This window comes from Melanerpes formicivorus, unplaced genomic scaffold, assembly GCF_026170545.1.
Source record: "Melanerpes formicivorus ecotype bairdi unplaced genomic scaffold, bMelFor1.0.p_v2 SCAF_1, whole genome shotgun sequence".
In the NCBI taxonomy this organism is placed as follows: domain Eukaryota; kingdom Metazoa; phylum Chordata; class Aves; order Piciformes; family Picidae; genus Melanerpes; species Melanerpes formicivorus.
The window spans coordinates 43121018-43142863 of NW_027142353.1; the positions used below are offsets into that span (position 1 = coordinate 43121018).

Consider the following 21846-nt stretch of genomic DNA (forward strand, 5'->3'; position numbering starts at 1 on the left):
CAGTTGAGGCCCAGCCAAGGGAGGAGCTGGTGTGGAATGGGGGCAGACTCTTAGGGAGCAATTATGCATTGGCATTTTATCTGCCTAGAACAGCTGGTTTTCCTCACCTATCTGTTAAAATTCCATAGAGGGCAATGGGTAAGCTCAGGTGCTTCCCTGAATAGTAACAAATAGGGTTCCAATGTTTGTTGCTTATTATTTTTCACATGATAAAGTTGCCATTCATTAATGGGTTGGCTTATGTGGAGAAACTCTTGTGACAGAAGAAACAGCTAAGCAAAAATAGGAACTAATTTACATACAAGTTCTAACTGACCTTTACAGTCCAAGAACAAATTTGAAGAAGGTGTACATATTGGCTCTGTGTGTCTAAGTTCATCCTAAAATGAGTAGTAAAATTAGATAATTCCAATTATCCAGTACAACTAGACACATCATAATGCCATACCCTGAAAATGAACCTTAGTGAAGTCATAGGACAGAGCAATGTAATTAACCTGACATTGATGGACAGTCAGTCTGTAACCATGGGCTTAGGGACTGTTAGTTAGACAAATAACTTACGAGAACAGCCAGACAGCTCTGTACTCATGTGTATGAATATAGTTTACACTACAAGCTATGCCAGACTGCACTGAGCTAGAGAAAGTTCATGCCTTTGCACAGGCTTGTGTGCAGTAAGTACATCACTGAGACTCACATCAGTTTAGGAAACCAGCAATACCTCAGTGTGCTAGAGCCAGGCAGATGTGTCAAACTCACAGTAATTACAATGAAGCACATGATGCCTTTGACCTCATCAAAGGGAGTTTAAAAATGAGAGGTGTTTGAAAGACATATCCTTTAATCAGTGTTCAGGCTAAAAGATAGCCAAGTTAATAGAATTTTCTTTCTTGAATGTATATTCTGATCCAAAATCCACTGAAGTCAATGGGACTCTCTCAGCTTTTTTTGCAGAGTTGCTCAGAGTTTTAACTGTGGTAGTAAGCAGGATGCATAACTAACAGAAAACCTAGCCATCAGGTATAACTAAGACTATCATAGTGCCTGGGTACCAACAGACAACATTTTACTGTTTTAATAGATAAGTGAATATCTCTGTTGGTTCTTCCTAAAACAGTCTGTACTGGGTAAACAGGATTCTTTCCTTTGTGGTTACTTCTGTTTGCCATGTACATCTATGCATTCCATACATCCTCATTTTGGATTTATCAGGTATGTTGCACTGACATTGAGGTTTGTGGGTGACATTCTAAAAGCTCTGTTGATTCAGATAGTTGTGCATGTAAGAAACTCTAACTAATCCTAGATGTTTTGACAAACAAAAATATGTACAGAAGTAGCCTTATTTGAATAACATGCAATGGAAGGGTGGCAGGTTGCTATGTCTCATACCTACAAGTGCTGTAGAATAACCTTGCTGCTGCGGTATTTTGGCAAAAGTAGTTTCATTTAGTGGGAGCCCACCAGCACACCCATTCCAAAACAGAACCTGCTGTTGAGTGCTGAATGCCATGCCTGGGGAAAAATAATAGTCTTTAAAATAAAACAAGCCAGATTTTCAAAAATCTTCATACAAGATTTTCAGTCTTCTCAGATTGTTCTTTCTAATGAATGGGAGTCAATTGCCTAACCTGGTCAGTTTCTAACCCGGTTAATTCTGTAAAAGCTAAGGTGGCCAGTGATGGTTATCCACCTGCATCTGGCTGCTGGTAAACTCCCACACTCAGGCCTTCCTGTGCACTTTGGTCTTGATGGATCAAATGCACCTCTGATGGTGGGTTGAGCTCTGCAGTCCTTCTGGAATTACTGCTTTGAGCTTTTGCTCAGGAAAGATTTTTGTGTCACTTCTCTCTTTTCTCCCCTTTCCCACAGAGGAAGAGAGAATGATCTCTTCTCATTTTGGGTTGCAATCACCAAACTGTGGCTGTCCTCCCCACTGCTGGACCTCTGAAGATAATCTAGCCAAATTCTCCTAGAGTATACTTCCTCCCCCCTTTCTGAATCAAAATTTATTTAGTCAGGCCACAAAATTAGACATGGATTACAGAATTTTCTTTCTAGAATCACAGAATCCACCAGGTTGGGAAAAACCTCAGAGATCAAGTCCAACCTATTCCCTAAGGCCTAACACCTCATGGCTCCAAGTGCAACATCCAATCATTTTTTTGAACACCAAGTCATCTAGGCCAACCCCCTTGCAGTAACCAGGAACAGCCCCAAATAAAATCATAGACTCAGTCAGGGTTGGAAGGGACCACAAATATCATCTAGTTCCAACCCCCCTGCCATGGGCAGGGACACCCCACACTATATCAGGCTGGACAGAGCCTCATGCAGCCTGCTCTTAAACACCCCCAGGGACGGGGCCTCGACCACCTCCCTGGACAACACATTCCAGGGCTTCACCACTCTCATGGGAAAGAACCTCCTCCTCACATCTAGCCTGAATCTCCCCACCTCCAGCTTCATTCCATTCCCCCTAGTCCTATCACTACCTGAGATCCTGAGAAGTCCTTCCCCAGCCTTCCTGTAGGCCCCCTTCAGATACTGGAAGGCCACAATTAGGTCACCTCGGAGCCTTCTCTTCTGCAGACTGAACAGCCCCAACTCCTTCAGTCTGCCCTCATAGGAGAGGTGCTCCAGCCCTCTGATCATCCTCATAGCCCTTCTCTGGACACGCTCCAGCACCTCCACATCCCCCTTGTAATAGGGGTTCCAGAACTGGACACAGTACTCCAGGTGGGGTCTGACCAGGACTGAGTAGAGGGGGAGGAACACCTCCCTCGACCTGCTAGCCACACTTCTCCTCATGCAGCCCAGGATCTGGTTAGCTTTGCAGGCTGCAAGAGCACACTGAGAGCTCATGTTGAGCTTTTTGTCCACCAGCACCCCCAAGTGTCTCTGCTCAGGGCTGCTTTCCAGCCAGTCACTCCCCAGCCTGGATTTGTGCCTGGGATTGCCTCGACCCAGATGCAGGACCCTGCACTTGCTCTTATTGAACTTCATGAGGTTGGCTTGTGCCCACCTCTCCAGCCTGTCAAGGTCCCTCTGGATGGCCTCCCTTCCCTCCAGCATGTCTGCTGCACCACACAGCTTGGTGTCATCAGCAAACCTGCTGAGGGTGCACTCAATGCCACTGTCCATGTCACCCACAAAGATGTTGAATAAGACAGGTCCCAGGACTGATCCCTGAGGGACTCTGCTTGTCACTGGCCTCCACTGGGACATGGAGCCATTGACAGCCACTCTTTGGGTGCGGCCCTGAAAGTCTCCATAGGAGACTCCACATCTCTGGGGAGCCTGTTTCAGTGGTCTGTAACCCCTACAGTAAAGAATTTCCCCCTTGTGTTGAGGTGGAACCTCCTGTGCTGGAGCTTACATCTATTGCTCCTTGTCCTATCACAAGGAACAAGAAAGGAGAGCCTGACCCCTCCCTCCTGATACCCAGACCTCAGATATTTATAAACATTTATTAAATCCCCTCTAAGTCTTCTCTTTTCCAGACTAAAAAGTCCCAGGTCCCTCAGCCTCTCCTCATAGAGCAGTGCTCCACTCCCCTAATCATCCTCATAGCCTTCCACTATGAGGACATCCCTGTCCCTGTTAAACTAGGGAGCCCAAAACTGAATGCAGTACTCAAGATGAGGTCTCACCAGGGGAGAGTAGAGAGGAAGGAGAACCTCCCCTGATCTGCTGGACACACTCTTCTTAATACATCCCAGGATCTCATTTGCCTTCTTGGCCACCAGGGCACACTGCTGTCCCATAGACATAGTAGAATGACATAAATACGTTGGTAAGACAACTGGTCTTTGAGTTATAAATTTACTTCAGTGTTTCCACTACTTACACTTCAGAGAGCTCCTGCTCCACACCCCACCCCCCTTCATCTTCCCAAAACAGCTCCTGCTCCCTCTACACCATCCTCCACCTTGCCTAAACAGCTCCTGCTCCACCACCATCATTTTTGCACCCACCCCAGAGACAGAGGCAAGACCCTCAACCAGCCAAAATATCACACAGAGGAGCTCAGCCCCAGTAAGGAGGCCCAGCCAGCATCTATGAATGATATTGAAGTGACCATCAACACTCTACCTACCTAAACCAGGGGGCCACCAGAGCCCCCAGCCTTTGTTGCCACCATCACCCAGCATGCACCATAGGGACTCACCAATGGTGAGAGGAGGATCCTCCAGCCCAGATGGGCTCAGCTTAGGGCTTCTGCCTTTCCTGGGGGGGGGGGTGGGGGGGGTGGGGGGGATTAAAAAGGGGAGTGGGTGGGGAGAGCCAAGTGGCCACACCTGGGGTGGGAAGAGACTGCAACAGGGCCCAGGTGCTCTGGGATTTGAGGGGAAAAAGGGGGAAAATGGGGTGGTTGAGGTGGAAAAGGGGCAGACTGTGAAACCAGTGTAATTGAGAAAGAGTAGATATTAAAATATTTAAATATAAATTATTGACTTTTAGTGATTGCTAGATGCTTAATATGGCTAGTTTCAGGATGTTCCACTACTCTCGGATATTAGATAATTTATTGGCAAACCCAAACATGATTTTGATAGGCCAATATCAAGTTCAATAAACAAAAAACCCCACACAACTTCTGTTAAGGTAATGTATAGCATTATTCTCAATGCAGAGGTCTCCTAGCATTCTTTCCTGCTTTCCTCTTTGTGGGTATACTTTGCTCCTGGGCACAGAGAAGGTGATCCTTGAGTAGTCACGAAGAAGGGCAACAGACTGCTGACCTTATTCCTGCTCCTTCCCTGTGTGTATCTCCAGGGTTTTGGATTGAAGGGCTGGTTTGGGACAAACTTCAGGGATTGATAGATTTGATCATGACAGTGGATAGCTGCATGGATACACTCCAAAACAGTTCAGAGGGTCTCCCTCTGCGCATCTTGACCAGAAGGTGATTCTTGCCTTCTGCTCTGATGAGACCTGGCCTGTAGTGTTGTGTCCAGCTCTGGAGCACAGGAAAGACATATAGCTGTTGGAGAAGACTTTGAGGAGGCCACCAAAACAATCAGAAGACTGGAACACCTGTGCAATGAGGACAGACTGAGACAGCTGGGGCTGTTCAGCCTGGAGAAAAGGCAGCTCCACGGACACCTTACTGTGCCCTTTCAGTACCTAAAAGGGGCCTATAAGAAAGATGGGGACAGACTTTTTAGCAGGACATGTTGTGACAGGAAAAATGGTGATGGTTTAATGCTAAAAGATGGGAGATTTACATTAGATAGAAGAAAGAAATTTTTCATAAGGAAGGTGGTGACACAGTGTTGGTATCACAGGTGGTATCACAGGTTGCCCAGAGATAGGGTAGACACCCCATCAATCCATGGAATGGAATCATTCCATGTCAGGTTGGACAGGGCTCTGAACAACCTGATGTAGTTGAAGATGTCCCTGCTCACTGCAGGGGGGGTGGGCTAGATAACCTTTAAAGGCCTCTTCCAATCCAAACCATTCTATGATTCTCTAAGCCTACCTAGTGTTTTTTTAAATAAGCCATTTAGTATGGTCTGGGATACTCTGACTGACCCCTAAAAGGATGCGTCCTCCAACTCCCTTGTCATTATCTGCTAGCCCAATACAGATGCTTCAGCTATGCTGGTGTGTCTACAAATGGCACTAAGATGGATATCAGGCAACCTTTTACAAGCAAAATTCTATCAAAATCTAATGTCTAAAAGGGGAGGTGGGGGAAATGAAAGATTTATATAGCACAAAGGGTTTTCAGAGACACGGGTACACACTTCTGACATGTACAGTTCATGATTACATTTCTCATTTAGCAAGTCAGAATCACAACAGCGGAGCTACACTGCTTATTACTGCTGTAAGCAGTGGCTGATATTTTCTATCTTTAATTTACATGGTTGAAGTCTATCTTAAAACATGAGAACTACTGAGATAGTGGAGAACTATTCCACAGTCTGACACCTTTCACTATGAAAAACTTCACTGGGATATTAAAAATATTGCATTTTACTTAATATAATCTTAATACCACTGAGCATACAGTATTTACACAATTTTCTTCTTTATATTACTACCTCTGGGTACTTTCTGCTGTTTGGATTGTCATCTTTTAATCTGTTGTCATTTAGCCACTTTAAATGTGCTTTATGTAGGGATTTTTGCATAGAAATTAATCACTACTTGTGGTGGTTTGGTCCTGGCCTGCAGGCCAGTTGCCCACCAAAGCCACTCTATCACTCCCCCTCTTAAGTGAACAGGGGAAGAAGAGGAAAAAAATAACAGAAGCCAGTAATAAGATAGGAGCAATTTTAATGACACTAATAAGCAAACAGCAATAGACTGTGCAGAAGCAAAAAAGCAGAGAGAGAGATGTTAGTCTCTACTTCCCATCAGCAGGACGATGCTCAGGCTCGGGAAGCAGGGCTCTCTAAGCTTGGTGGTTACTTGGGACGAATCCCCACCCTTCCTTCGTTCACTTCATTCTTATACCTGAGCTGACGTCATATGGTATGGAATACCTCTTTGCCCAGTCTGAATCAGCTGTTTCAGCCATGTCCTCTCCCAAGATTTTGCCCACCCCTCAATGTACTCTTGGGGCAGGGAGATGTTGAAAGGACACAGCCTGGATACTGGATTCAGCAGTAGCCAAAACACTGTTGTGTTATCAACTACTGCTGCAAAAAACCACAGCACTAGAAAGATGCTGTGAGGAAAATTAACTGCAGCTCAGTTCAACCTAATACACTACTCTAGTCATCTTTATTCTTGTCCATCTCACAGAGATCCCCAAATCCTTAGATTAAGTAGTCTTTAAAAGGGTTTACTTCTGGGGATTTTTAATAGCAATAATTGCTAAACATATTGCACTGAACCATTAGAGAGCAGTCCAACCTGATCTGATGGCTATCTTCCAGTCAGGAAAACTGCTCTGGAGTACAGACAGCTGCAGCAATGTGCTGAGTAAGTCTCACTCCTTCTGCCAGGCCATCAATATTTGGGGTCCTAAAGATAAAAATCCCATCTCTGAAAAAAAAAACATACAATACAGAATTCATGGTTGTGCCCAGTTTAGGCTGTGCCTTTAAGAAAGGGACAGTTACTGGAACACTCTGGCTGAATGTTTTGGTGTAATAAGGAAAACAAAGATAATTCTAAACTAATTTCATTGGTAGATTGGTAGAATGCAAGTTTAAATTTTAGTTTTAGTTCTGTTTGAATCTCAGTCAGTCTCTGGGAGTCTGAGTCTGAACAGCTGCTGTTTCTCTCTCTGAGCTTGGCTGATGACCTTCAATTAACAAGATAAGAAACTAATTTTTTTTTTCCTTTCCTTAGCATATGCTTTTAACTAACAGAATTTCCTCCTTGATAATTACTTCTCTCTCTCTAACCCTTATTGTTTTGAAAAAAGGGAGGAAAGGGGAGAAGGGGGAGTTGGGAGGACCCTCCTCTCTGGAGGAGGGAAGGTTTTCTGTGTTACTTTCTTTGCTGTATATTTCTGTATATATTGTAAATACTGTATATTGTGTATATGTTCACTGCATTTCATCCTGCTTGTAAAATATAGCCCTCCCATTGTTGCTTCTCTGACTCAGTTAGTTGTGGTTTTTGTGTGTGTGTGTGTGAGAACTGAACTTTCTCTCACCACCACAATGGTGCCCCCCTCCTCCTATTTTTGTCAAGGACGGCACCATCAAATTTACAAAACTCTCTATCTGCAGCTTAACTAGAAAAGCTCTGTGCTATGAATTTTTTAAAATACCTTGACTCCTTAGAAATGAACTTTCCATGGATGCATGTGTCATTATTGATAACTAAAAGAGTAAAAACATAAAGAAAAAAAAGATAGGTATTTCAAGTGTACTCCATATTCTGCCTGCTGTGTAAGAAAAAGGCTTATATGGGTGTCGAGGGTTGAGGGGAAGGCCTCGAGCCTTCTCCCCCCCTGTAAGTGAAGGGAAGAAAAATGAAAGAAAGGGAAAAAAAAACCACAGCCAGATTAGCAAGGGAATGTGCTATATTTACAAGCGGGGCTGCAGGAGATATATATATGTACACAATTTACAGTATTTACAATATGTACACAGAAATATACAACAAAGTAACACAGGAATGAGATTCCCCTCCCATGCCAGGAGGAAGGGTTTCCCCCTGTACCCCCTTCTCTCCCCTTTTTCCCCAAAGAGGGTTAGAAAGAGAGAAAAAGGAATAATTGTTAATTAAAAGCAGTTACATGGTTAGAGCAAATGTGTTAGTAGAGGCCTTATCTGTTCCAGGGTCAGTCTGGCTGAAAGCCCAGAAGCTGTGAGATGCAGAAGGAGGGGGAGAAAGTGCAAGACTGAGACTAGTCCCACTGGGAATCAAAACTTAAGGCAGTGCTCTGCTTCTCCACCAATGAAATTAGTTTAGACCTGTCTTGTTTATAAAACATTTGGCCATGGTGTCCCTTTGTTAAAGGCACCGCCTCAAACAGTCACATATGGGAAAAGGTGGGGCCACTTTGAGTTTGTGACTGTGATCTGGCAATTCTTTTTTTTGCTTTATTCCTCTTTTTCCAGTGAGAGGACTTGACTGAGGTGTGTTGCAGTATCTCTTTGAATACAAAGAGATGTTCTACTAAACTCTCTTTATCTCAAGTCACAGGACTTTGTGGCTTTTCTTTTCCTCTTGATTCTCATTCCCATTCCACTGTGCATGTGTGTTTGTGTTGTGTGAGGTGATGCATGCAGTTCTGCTGCTGTCTAGGCCTGAACCACAATAATATATACAGTCAATCTATATACAGCTTGATAAGTGCACCAGGGATAAATATATCACATAGACTAAGCTGTCATTTCAAAATAAGCCTACTAGGGTTGTTAGCTGATACTAAATCCTAATCTTGATCTTAGACATTTTAATCCTTGAGTTGTGAAAATTTAAAGTTTATACACATGCCTGCACAAATACAGTACATGGACACATTTCTGAAGTTCTGACTGTATACACTGAAAAAAGGTTGCTCAAGCATGCCTGTATAATTATCATTTCAGTAGGAATTACTGTAGAATATTTACACTTAGTTAAAATAATGTAGAATTTATCTAGATGAATTACACCATTAATGATTTTTCCAGTTCTGTCATCAGAGTTGCAGCAGGAAGGGATAATTTATTTTGTAGAATACATTCTTACCTTATTGTCTCATTGCCATAGCAATCCACATCTCCAATACCAGGATCATCAGCCAGTATCAGTACAAAATTGGGGTTTGAAGGATTTGATACAAAGGATCTTGGAAACAAGTATAGAATTAGCCAAATGCTTAGGCAGATCCTGAAATGACAAGTAAAGAGGTAATACTACAAAAGCATTTGTACGCTTTATAATAGACTTTACACTATTATTACAGTTTATGACAGCTCAGTATAGATGTAAACAGCTGCCAAATACTGTCAGCAGATGGAGCTCCTGAATATTTAGAAAAGTCCTTGCATTTTCTAAAACCAGTGGCATTTTCCTTTTACTCACACAAGAATTCTGTGTGTGCATTTCTGTGTTGTGATTTCACTGATTTTAACATATTTCCAGTAGAAAGAGTGGTTGGATGCATGCAAGTCTCCTGAAGTAACCGTTGTACAGGGGTGTGGGACATTACTGTTGAGGCTTCTGGAATGAGCATGACAGAAGTATGGAGGTGGCTGATGCAGAGGTACACTGGATATGACTGCAATAGCTTGACTATTGCACTTACTGCTCCTGGTGCTACACACAGCATCTGCAAAGTGCTCTTTCACTCATGGGACCATCTGCAAAAGCAAGGCTGCAGCAACAGACTTAACCTTGGTTATTTTCCTAGAAGACCTTAAGAACACTTTAGCAAATGTCTTAGTTGCTCAGAGTGTTTGCAAAAGGCTGCTCACTGATGTTCACCTGAAGCGAAATACATATGCTAGACCACATGTACTGACTGCTAGTTTATTAACAGATACTGCAATCTGACACATGCATAGTAAACATACTATACTCCTAATCTTTCATGTGCTATAAAACTATGGTAAAATGTCTTGAAATATCAACAGATCTAAACCTGCACTAGATGCTGTTACATTCTCAATGAGTTTTGGGGGGCTGGGGTGTGAGAGATCTGTTTACATTATCTTAAGCATAACACTTAAAAGCCAGGAAAGACAGTCAGCAGATGTCTTGTCTTTCCATTGTTTTCCCAGGTAAACTTCATGGTTTCCCCTTGCATGAAAAAGGTATATAGCTGGTCACATAAATTCTGATGAAAAAGGAAAAAAAGGAAATCAGAGCCTAGATGCCCTGGTGATCTTGTCTGTGAGGTTGTTCAAGAATTTCCCTGCATTACCACACTCATACTGCCATTGCTTGTGGGTGGCTACAACAGAGGAGGACTGAACTACTAGGGCTTGATTATGCAGTCCCCACATTCCTGCACTTGCAGAGCCCTGTTGAACTGACATTGCAAAGCAGAAAGAGCACTTCTGAGGACAGATGAGGTCAGAGAGCACAGTGTGTAGTTTCACAAGATCTAAACTGTTCCCAGCTGCACATATCTTCATGAGTGGAAAGAAAGTTAAATGGCCAAGTCTTTAAAAAAGTATTAAAGGTGCCTGTTGCTCAATACATGCACAGAACTGTTGGTGTCCACTGAAAGGAAGCTTTTCACCAATTTATAGACAAGGTAATGGTAAGTGAAACTAGTATCTCACTTTTAATTTAACCTCAAGTTATCTTTAAGGTCCAGGGGGAAAAAAAATCTAATCCTTACTGTGTGCTTAGAAACGACAAAAAATGTCTCAAAGGGAAGCTGTTCTGGGAACTAACATTTGGAGTGAAATTCTTAGGGACGGGACTGTAATGTTCTGGGTTTTGGAAGCCATCCAGTATATACAAGGATGTGTTTCTATCTGAGTGTTACTAAAAGCTATCTCCAGAAACACAAATATCATTATTTCTATAAAGGATTTTGTGAGAAACTGGTTATAATCTTTCGCAAGGGTAATTACTGGGGACCGTGGGGCTCGGTTGTTGGGCTGGATCGTTGGGCTGATGGTCTGTATTGTGTGGGGTATTGGGAGAGAAAGGTGAGTCGCCAACAGGTCTAAAGACTGGCCAGGTCAAAAGTGCAGGTTTTGTCTCAGTCCTGATGGAGAGGGGTGGGAGTGTGTTGGGGAATATATTAATATGTATGTTTGCCCTCTATATAAGTTCAACTTGTGTTGTTAGGGCCTGCCTCTAGCAAACTCGCTATGCGCCCAGCGCTGTGTTGCCTTTATTTTATAATAAACTGGTTATAAATTTCAGCAATGAGTTTGTTTCTCACAATTTCAAAACTTAATGCTATTTATAAATTGACCAGGCAAGGTTTTCTACCTGCCAACTCTAAGAAAACAACTTGGACTTAGAAACCCAGAAGTAATCTTTAAGTTTCTAAATCTATTTTGTCTGACAGGGCAAATTTTATTAGTTGAAGCAATTTCCTATGCTTGCTGAAATAGAGAGCACATCTAGTTGCATTAGACAAAGAATGGCATGAGAAATGCACTCCTTGTGAATGGCCACAGGTCTGCATAAAATGTTGCACTTGAATCATGCAAACAGTCATGAAGAAGTACAGGGCAAACTGGCTCCGTGAAGGACTGGCATACATTTGTTTTCATGTTGTACACTGAAATAAACTAGAGATGACATTCATTCCTTTGCTGTGAAAAGAGATACAAATTTGAAATATCCCATACATGCAAAATTTCTGCTTTTCAATGATTCTTTCCATTCCAAACAAGCACAAGAACAAAGATGTTGTTAGCTCCACTAAGGAACAGATTGAAGCTACTAGGAATATTTACTTTCAATAACAGAGAACTAAAAAGTTCCATCTTGACTAAAGGAAAACTTGTGCAATGTATTGTTGTTGTTATTGCTTGTTTCTCTGGGTGGGTTTGTTTTTTTTTTTTTTGTGTGTCTTGTTTTCTCTTTCAAAATGAACATGTTCTGCAGTGGAAAAATACAGCATTTTCTTAGAGAACTTTTTTCTCTCTTTTTGGTACACAACAGCATTACTGTTTCCTTGGATGTCTGAGGAATACTAAATGAGCCAGAGCAGAGTATAATCCTGTCCTCTTTATTTCAAAGGATAAGCTAAAAATTCTGAGGCAGTATTTTCTCCAAAGAATTGGTGAACTATGACCCCAAAGAGCTGAGGTGACAATCAGGCAAGTTCAGAAAGGCATTAACATGTAAGAAGGAAAACCCAACGAAGGCTTTGGTCCTTATCTATAATGAGAACAACTTTAGAGTGCTTTCAGATCAGAGGCAGAGTTCTGCCTTCCCAGCAACTGGTAGGCAGCATTGTGTTTAAAGGGCTTGGTGTACATAATTAAACCAAAACCACTCCAACAAAACCGTTTTCAGTCTGTGCTGAGTAGCTGAGGATCATCACAGCCCTGGTGAGCTTAGTGGAGCAAAGGGACCAGACAGATCTGGACATCTGACAAACCTTGATTTCCTGTGGGCCTTGATAATCTTTCTGAACTGATACAACTCTGCTCCTGTTCGGTGGGAAGCCCTCTCGGGACAGCACTGGGACCAGCAGCCGCCAGGGACCGTCCGCTGCTCTCCTTTTTGGGCTACGGGAATTGCCGGCACCGTGGAGATTCCTGCACACGCTATGAGGCTAGGAGGAGCTGTCTTTTCACGTGGCTGAGGCTCGTGATCCCAGCATCGGGAGTTTTATCTCTACACCGACTCATGGACGGTAGCCAATGATCTGTGGGGTTGGCTAAAGAACTGGAAGAAGAATGGTTGGCAGAGAAAAGGAAAGCCTATTTGGGCTGCTGATCTGTGGCAGGACATTGCTGCTCAAATTGAGAGAATTCCAGTGAAGGTGAGACACATTGATGCTCACATTCCTAAGAGCAAAGCTACTGGGGAACAGCAACACAACCATCAGGCAGATCTAGCTGCAAGTTTCTCAAGTAGACATGGACTCTGATCTTGATCTTGACTGGAAACACTGAAGTGAGGTGTTCCTAGCTTGATGGGCTCACGATTCATCAGGACATCAAGACAGAGATGCAACCTACCAGTGGGTTTGTGACAGATACATAGACATTCCCATGGGTGCTATCACATAAGTAATCCATGAATGTGACATTTGTGCTGCTATTAAGCAGGCAAAGCAAATCAAGCCCTTGTGGTATGGTGACAGATGGTCCAAGTACAAGTATGGTGAAGCCTAGCAGATTGACTGCATCACTCTACCTCATTCTCAATCTGGTAAGCAATGTGTGCTTACTATGGTAGAGGCAAACACTGGAGTTTCGAAACTTATCCAGTTCCACATGCAACTGCATGCAACGCCATTCTTGGTCTGGAGAGACAAATCCTGTGGAGACACGGAACTTCAGAGAGGATTGGGTCAGACAATGGAACTCATTTCAAAAACAATCTTGTGAAAAACTAGTCCAAAGAGCACGGCATCAAGTGGATATTCCACATCCCCTACTATGCACCAGCTTCAGGGAAGATTGAATACTACAATGGTTTGCTGAAGACCACTCTCAAAGCCATTGAGGTGGATCTCTGAAAAAATGGGAGAAACATCTAGCACAAGCAACCTGGCTGGTAAATAGTAGAGGTTCATTGAATCAAGCTGGATGCGCACGCTCAGATTTGCTACAAAAGGTAGAAGGTGATAGAGTTCCTGTTGTTAGAGAAAAGAGTCTGTTAGGTGTGACTGTTTTAGGCTGTGCCTTTAAGAAAGGGACATTTGCTGGAACATTCTGGCTGAATATTTTGAAAACATTCAGATATTCTAAATGAATTTCATTGGTAGATTGGTAGAATGCAACTTTAAGTTTTAGTTCAGTTTGAATCTCATTCTGTTCCAGTCTGTTCTGCCTTTCCAGCCTGTCTGCTTCTGAGCAACTAGCCGGAATGACCTTGGATAACAGATAAGAGGACTAATCCCTGCATGTGCTTTGAGGCCTAACAAAATTTCATCCTTATTAATTACCTTTTCTCTCTCTCTAGCCCTTCTTGGGAAAAAAGGGAGGTAGGGGGAGAGAGGGGGTACAGAGGGGGAACCCTCCTCTGTCCGGAGGAGGGAGTTTTGTTCTGATTATTTTCTTTGCTGTGTATTTCTGCATATATATTGTAAATACTGTATATTGTGTATATATATAACCTGCATTTCATCTTGCTTGTGAATACAGCTCTACCCTTTGCTTCTCTGACTGAGTCAGCCGTGGTTTCTTTCTTTGTGGGGGAGGGAGAGCTGGGCCTTCTCTCACCACCACATTAGGCAAAACTGTTTGGGTATTTTCTCCTTCAGGAGAGGCCAAACCTGTCCGAGGGGTGGTTTCTGCTGAAGGTCCTGGTCACACTTACTGGGTAATGCAAGAGAATGGTGAAATTCAGTGTGTTCCAAAAAGAAATCTAACTTTAGCTGAGAAAGTTTAAATTCAGAGTGTTGTACAGATACAACATCATGCCCAAAGGAAGAGTCCATGAGGAATCTATGGTGCACGAACCCTAAGAACCCTGAGAGCCCTGAGTCAACTGAGAGTCCCTGTTCCTTTTCTTCGACTCGTCTGTGGAGAGTCAAACTGTTTTCTGTTTCCTTGTTTCCTATTTTTTGGACCTCTGAATCATCATGGATAGTATCAAAAGCCAATGAAATTGTTTAGAAGGGGTGGATTGTGGCAGTTTGTCAAGGGTTGAGGGGAAGGCTTCAGCCTTCTCCCTCCCTGCACGTGAAGGGGAAAAAAAATGAAAGAAAACCACAGCCGGATAAGCAAAGGAAATGTGCTGTATTTACAAGCAGGGCAGCAGGATATATCATTTAGACCTGTCCTTTGTTTATACAACATTCAGTCACAGTATCCCTTTCTTAAAGGCACAGCCTCAAATGGTCACAGTCCACCCCTTCTAAACAATTTCATTGGCTGTCCATACTCTTCATCCAATCCAAGACGATATTTACAGTTCGTAAGTAAAGTTCATAGTCCATTCTGGCTACACTCAGATGTAGATGATTCAAAAGTCCAAGAAAACCAGAAAATGAGAAAAATGGAAAACAGTTTATTTTTTTTCTTGCCGACAAAGTGAAGAAAAGGGAAACAGGGATTCTCAGGGTCTCTTAGTTGACTCAGGGCTCTCAGGGTTCTCAGGGTTCGTGCACCGTAGATTCCTCATTGACTCTTCCTTTGGACGCGATGTAGCTGTACAACAGTTTGAAATTAAACTCTTTCAGCTAAAGTTAAATTTCTCTGTGGAATACACTGAATTTCACCATTCTCTTGCATTACCCAATAAGTGTGACCCAGACCTTCAGCTGAAACCACCCCTTGGACAGGTTTAGCCTCTCCCGGGGGTGAAAATACCCAAACAGTTTTACCTAGCAGATTCCTTTCTCTAACAACAGGAACTCTATCACCTTCTACTTTCTCTAGCAAATCTGATTGTGCAGGTCCAGCTCGGTTCACTGAACCTCTACTATTTACCAGCCAGGTTGCTTATGCTAAATGTTTTTCCCAGTTTTGCAAAGATCCACCCCCCATGGCTTTGAGAGTGGTCTTCAACAAACCGTTGTAGTGTTCAATCTTCCCTGAAGCTGGTGCATAGTAGGGAATATGGAATATCCACCGTGCTCTTTTGCCCAGCTCTTTACAAGGTTGTTCTTGAAATGAGTTCCGTTGTTTGACTCAATCCTCTCTGGAGTTCCATGTCTCCACAGGATCTGTCTCTCCAGACCAAGAATGGTGTTGCATGCAGTTGCATGTGGAACTGGATAAGTTTCCAACCATCCAGTATTTGCTCCACCACAGTAAGCATGTATTGCTTACCAGAATGAGAATGTGGTAGAGTGATGTCAATCTGCCAAGCTTCACCATACTTGTACTTGGACCATCTGTCACCATACCACAAGGGCTTAATTCGTTTTGTCTGCTTAATAGCAGCACAAATGTCACAGTCATGGGTGACTTGTGTGATAGCATCCATGGAAATGTCTATGGATCTGTCACAAGCCCACCCGTATGTTGCACCTCTGCCTTGATGTCCTGATGAATCGTGAGCCCACCGAGCTAAGAATATCTCACCTCGGTGTTTCCAGTCAAGATCAAGATTAAAGTCCATGTCTACTTGAGAAACTCTTGCAGCTAGATCTGCATGATGGTTGTGTTGCTGTTCCCCAGTAGCTTTGCTCTTAGGAATGTGAGCATCAATGTGTCTCACTTTCACTGGAATTCTCTCGACTCGACCAGCAATGTCCTGCCACAGGTCAGCTGCCCAAATGGGTTTTCCTTTCCTCTGCCAACCACTCTTCTTCAGTTCTTTAGCCAACCCCATAGAGCATTGGCTACCATCCATGAGTCGGTGTAGAGATAAAGCTTTGGCCATCTCTCACGTTCTGCTACACCAAGAGCTATCTGGACAGCTTTTACCTCTGCGAACTGACTGGATTCTCCTTCTCCATCCTTCGCTTCTGCAACTCGGCGTGTTGGACTCCACACTGCAGACTTCCACCTTCGCTTATTTCCAACAAGACGACAGGAACCGTCTGTGAACAAAGCATATTTCTTTTCATCATCAGAAAGGTCATTGTAAGGAGGAGCTTCCTCAGCACGAGTTACTTTCGCCTCTGGAGGTTTAGCACAGTTGGTACCTTCAGGCCAACTTAAGATCACCATCACTAGACCAGGCCTTTCAAGATTTCCCATTCGAGCTCTCTGTGTTATCAGAGCCATCCACTTAGACCATGTTGAGTCTGTGGCATGATGTGGTGTGGAGCCTTTGCCTTTGAACATCCAATTCAAAACTGGTAATCTGGGAGCTAAAAGAAGTTGTGATTCAGTTCCAATTACTTCAGAAGATGCTTTTACTCCTTCATAGGCAGCTAGAATCTCTTTTTCTGTTGGTGTATAATTAGCCTCTGAACCTCTGTAACCTCGACTCCAGAAACCAAGAGGTCATCCACGTGTCTCACCTGGAGCTTTTTGCCACAAGCACCAGGTTGGACCATTGTCACTTGTAGCCGGGTACAAAATGTTCTTAATGTCTGGACCATCTCGGACAGGTCCCAGACCCATTGCTTGAACTACCTCTTGTTTTATCTGATCAAAGGCTGCTTGCTGTTCAGGTCCCCAGTGGAAATTGTTTCTCTTTCAAGTCACATCATACAGAGGTTTCACAATCTGACTGTATCCAGGAATGTGCAGTCTCCAAAATCCCACTATACCCAAGAAACATAGGGTTTCTTGCTTGTTTGTGGGATTTGCCATGGTAGAGACTCTATTTACCACATCAACTGGAATGTGTCGGCGTCCATCCTGCCACCGCACTCCCAGAAACTGGATTTCTGTGGTAGGTCCTTTCACCTTGTCTTGCTTGATGGCAAAACCTGCATCCAGAGGAATGTCAATGGTTTTGTTACCTTTCTTGAAGACTTCCTCAGCAGTTTTACCCCAGACAATGATATCATCGATGAACTGGATGTGTTCTGGAGCACCGCCTTTCTCCAGAGCATCATGGATTACTGCATGACAGATGCTTGAGCTGTGGATGCAGCCCATTGGCAATCTGTTGAAAGTGTACTGGATTCCTCTCCAGGTGAAAGCAAATTGAGGCCTGCATTCCTCTGCTATGGGAATAGAGAAAAATGCATTAGCAATGTCTATGGTAGCATACCATTTGGCCTCTTTGGATTCCAGCTCATACTGGAGTTCCATCATGTCTGGTACTGCTGTACTCATAGGTGGTTTTACTTCATTCAGGGCTCGGTAGTCTACTGTCAGATGCCAGTCTCCATTCTGCTTCCACACAGGCCACACTGGACTGTTGAAAGGTGAATGAGTTTTGCTGACTACTTTCTGACTCTCCAACTGACGAATCAGATTCTGAATGGGCAACAAAGATTCATGGTTAGTTCTGTATTGTCTGTGATGCACAGTCTGAGAAGCAACTGGCAATTGAATGTCCTGTATCTTGTGTTGTCCCACAACTGCAGACTCATTAGAAAGCTCAGGCCTAGCAGACAGCTTTAGTTTTTGTCCATCAATTTCTACAGAAGCTACTCCAAAAGCCCATTTGTAACTTCTAGAGTCTTTGAAACGCCCTTCTCTCAGAAAATCAATTCCCAAAATACAAGGTGTGTCGGGTCCGGTCACAACTGTATGCTTCCTCCATTGTTTACCAGTTAAACTTATATTAACCTCTACCTTACTTAACTCTTGAGATCCAGCAGTGACTCCCAGAATAGTTATAGACTCTGATCCCTGATAATTTAATGGTATTATGGTGCACTGAGCTCCTGTGTCAACCAAGGCCCTGTACTTCTGAATTGGCCAACCGTAGGAGGAGCTCCACCATAATTTCTTGACACAATTCTGTTTGCCAGAATGGTTGCATAATTAGAAGGAGCAAGTTTGATGATCTTTTTAGCAAGACCAGTACCCACAGGAATGTCATCAGGATTCAGAGTTTCATGTTCACCATAGAGTATCACTCTAACAGCAAATTCTCTCAGGCACTTAATTCCCTCATCTATGGTAGTCCAGGGTTTAGGATTCCATGGAAGATCATCTCGGGAAGGGTATCTCAGGGCAACTGCAAATAAAAGGCGTACCCACAGATTAACCTTACTGAGACTCTTGGCTATATGTCTATCTATTATCCCTCGAGAGATTTCCTAGTTGAGCTGCTGACTTGTCTCCAACTATTAGAGTTGGAGCACCTGTATCATAACATCTATTAAGCCAAGTTAGAATTGGCTCCTTATCTGCTCTGGCATAATCTTTGCGGACATTTCTCAGCTCTTCCCTTGGTGATGGACAGCTTGACAGATCATCATCTTCTTCATCTACCACATCTTCCTGAACTGGTTGTCCCCATAATCCTGCTGTCACTCTCCTAAGGATCTCTCTAAGCTGAGACGCACCCTTAGCTGCTGTCCTGGCTGCATCTCTTTCTGGTGTTGATCTCAATAATTCAGCTAGATCTTTAAAACAAATCTTCTCTTCCTCCTCAGTAGGATCTTTTCTAGTAGAGGGTCCCTCACCAGGATCAGTCTCCTGCTCTTCTCCTCCATTAGCTCCTAGATCAGCTTTGGTCTTTCCACTTCTAGTCTTTAAAACAGCCACTTTAACTGGAGCTGTGTTTGAATTTACAGCCACCTTAACAGAAGCTGACAGGTTCTCAGACAAATCAGCTGCTGGGGCAGTGGCTTCCAGTCCTGCCGAGAGAGTGGGCGGAAATGACCTTGCCCCATTAATGGCCGAAGATGAAGCAGAAGGAGGAGACGCCATATTGGCAGTTGCTGCCACCCCTGGCAGCTTGCCAGAATCAGTGGCAAAACCGTTCAAAACAGCTTTTCCAATAGACTTTTTAGCCTTCTTTTTAACTGACACAGATTCTCCACACTCCTCATCACTAGACATCTCTGGGACTCACCCAGAGCCACGCTGCTTTCTCTTTGATCTATTCTTAATAACAAAACACGTTTTCGACACCCTTCTCTCCCGACGCAAGGAAAAACAGCAAATATGCAATCACCATCACCAGCAGCAGATTCACACACATCAAATAAATCACCTTTGGATCCCAGTCATCACTTAAAGTTACTCTTTCTCCTACTGGGATCTTAAACCCCTTTATCTCAATCGGGAGAGTGCTAGAGGTCACATTCCTGTATCTCGCTGGCCAGAAGAAATTTACGCAGCGTGCATACAGAAGTCTGACCCGATACATACACCACAAATAAATTGTCTGCATCAAATATTTACCCAGGTAATCCAGGATCAAACTCAAACAATATCTGTAGACCAGAGCCCCAAAAATTAAAAAAAAACAAGCACTCCAAAATCCACAGCACCTTCGTGTTTTGCTAATCCGGCTATAACGCAATAAATCAATAAAGCAATAAAGAAATAAATCAAGCTAATTATCTGCCCCACGTTGGGCGCTAAGAAAAATGTTGAGGGTTGAGGGGAAGGCCTCAGCCTTCTCCCCCCCTGCACGTGAAGGGGAAAAAAAAGGAAAGAAAACCACGGCCAGATAAGCAAAGGAACTGTGCTGTATTTACAAGCGGGGCTGCAGAATATATATATATATATATATATATATACACAATTTAAAGTATTTACAGTATTTACAATATATACACAGAAATATACAACAAAGTAACACAGGAATGAGATTCCCCTCCCCCGCCAGGAGGAAGGGTTTTCCCCCCTCTACCCGCTTCTCTCCCCCTTTTCCCCAGCGAGGGTTAGAAAGAGAGAAAAGATAATAATTGTTAATTAAAAGCAGTTATAATTAGAGCAAATGTGTTAGTAAGTTTTGTGCAGGCCTCATGCTTTATCAGTTCCAAGGTCAGTCTGGTAGAAAGCCCAGAATCCGCAAGCGTGAAAGGAGGAAAAAGTGCAAGACTGAGACAAGTCTCTCTGGGAATCACAACTTAAGGCAGTACTCTGCCAATCCACCAATGAAATTAGTTTAGACCTGTCCTTTGTTTATAAAACATTCAGTCACAGGGTCTCTTTCTTAAAGGCACAGCCTCAAATGATCACACAGTTTCAGGCTATGCTAAAGCATGCTATTAGGCCCAATAGGCTATCATTTAAATATAAATAATTCACTATTGGATGTAAAAAGAAAAACAAAATATTATTCTAAATAAATGTCATTGGACAGAATGTCTGGCATAGAAGCAGTTGTTCTATAAACATCTTGCACATTTCACTTCCATTCCTTCTTTTTCTTCTCTGGTCTGGCTGTTCTGCTGGGAAGATAATGCTTCTGGCTGACCTTGCAGATAAGACTAACATTCCTCCTAATGGCTCCTCTTTTATTCTATTACAGGGGGAAGGAAAAGGTTTGGTGGGGGGGGGGGAGTAAAACAGCTTTCCTGCTTCTCTGGGAAGACCCCAGAGTGGGGACAGGGGGGTTTCCATGCTATTTTCTGATTGTAAATACTGTATAATATTGTAAATACTGTATATTTTGTACATATTCATTGCATTCCATTGTAGAGTGTAGGTTTTGCTTTGTAAATACAGTTTCCAATTGTTTCCAACAGTCAGTCATATTTAGTTAATGTAATGGGAAATTTCAACCCACTGCACTAAGTTATTCTGAACAATATCTTTCCAAACAAAGAATCACTGGAGGCAACCGTGGATTTCCCAGAATCTAATAGAGATGGTTAATTTTAATCTGATAGTGAATAAAGTCTTGCATTTTATCACTGCTGTAACTACTTAATTTCAAGTAATGAACTCTCAAATGTCATTATTAACTGAAAACATTATTTTTTCATTTACAACCATAAGTACACAAAATCAGTCACTTAGGATAGTACCTCCACATTAAGAGTCATTTGACTCTATAATAATTCAGTCTGAACAGAACTGAACAGAACTGGCCAGCATAATTTTATGTGAAATTACTTTAATTGTCTGTAGACTTTAGAGAAAACATACTGTCTCCTGCAGCTGATACTACACAAGGCTGCTCTACCCCTTCCTTCTCCAAATTTGTCAGCCATTAACAAATGTTTAATTAATTTACAGTACAATTCATCCCATCTGCCAAGAATGCCATGAAGTCTTCAGCTGCCTTAACAGTCACTTGAAGCCACTGAGTAAAAGAAGCTTTTGCTTGATTAAGCACTTGAATTAGGTGGACCTAACTCATATGAATGTGTAACAATTCCAAGTACTGATACATAGCTTTTCCTAGCCAGCTGTCTTGTGCAGACCCCAGTTTGGTTTTTTTGTTTGGTTGAAATTTTTTAATCTTTGCTTTACAGGAAGTAAGCTCCAAACCTAAAACCACTAGATAATTAGTCTCTTCTTTCCC

General features: G+C 42.9%; 1 pseudogene; it reads right to left on the bottom strand.

Annotated features, from left to right (window-relative positions):
- LOC137444756 (arylsulfatase D-like) overlaps positions 1 to 19424 on the bottom strand; it is a 38360-nt pseudogene extending 18936 nt beyond the window's left edge.
- Positions 19425 to 21846: the final 2422 nt, after the last annotated feature.